Source organism: Piliocolobus tephrosceles, unplaced genomic scaffold (genome assembly GCF_002776525.5).
Source record: "Piliocolobus tephrosceles isolate RC106 unplaced genomic scaffold, ASM277652v3 unscaffolded_112, whole genome shotgun sequence".
In the NCBI taxonomy this organism is placed as follows: domain Eukaryota; kingdom Metazoa; phylum Chordata; class Mammalia; order Primates; family Cercopithecidae; genus Piliocolobus; species Piliocolobus tephrosceles.
The window spans coordinates 68-747 of NW_022292310.1; the positions used below are offsets into that span (position 1 = coordinate 68).

At 44.4% G+C, this 680-nt stretch overlaps 1 non-coding gene across 1 annotated transcript; it reads right to left on the bottom strand.

Moving 5' to 3' along the window:
* Positions 1 to 331: 331 nt before the first annotated feature.
* Positions 332 to 438, bottom strand: LOC111533278. The gene has a single exon (XR_002728814.1). It is a non-coding gene; the product is annotated as a U6 spliceosomal RNA (small nuclear RNA).
* Between the last annotated feature and the right edge of the window lie 242 nt (positions 439 to 680).

Genomic DNA, 680 nt, shown 5'->3' on the forward strand with positions numbered 1-680 from the left:
CAGGACTTGGGCCCAAGGAATTGTGGGCAGCCATGGGGAAAGCAAAACAGGTTAGTGATGGAGAGCCAACTAAGGTCGGCCATGAGGAAGCTCTTTGGGTGTGATATAGGACAAGAAGAGAATGGAGAATTGGATGAGAGGTGGGGGAAGCAGGAGATTAAAGAGTTAGAAGATTTGGGTCACAAGTTGGAGGTGAGTGGGGATAAATATTGAGGAAAGAGAGCTAGTATAATGAATAGAGGCACTATAGCAGTGGTTACCAAATTTTAATGTGTATCACAATCATCAGGAGAACAGATTTTTTTCTTTATTCTTTTTTTTTCTTTCTTAAAAAATAATGGCATGCCTCATGAATTTGTGTGTTATCCTTGCGCAGGCGCCATGCTAATCTCTGCATCATTCCAGTTTATTTTGTGTATGTGCTGTTGAACCGAGCACGGGAACAATGCCCGTGCCAGATTACCATGCTAGATTGACTTAATAAAAACCTTTGGGGAGGCTGGACGCAGTGGCTCACGCCTGTAATCCCAGCACTTTGGGAGGCTGAGGCAGGTGGATTGCTTGAGCTCAGGAGTTTGAGACCAGACTGGGCAACATGGTGAAACCCTGTCTCTACTAAAAATAGAAAAAAAAAATTAGCTGGGTATAGTGGTGCATGCCTGTAATCCCAGCTACTCGGG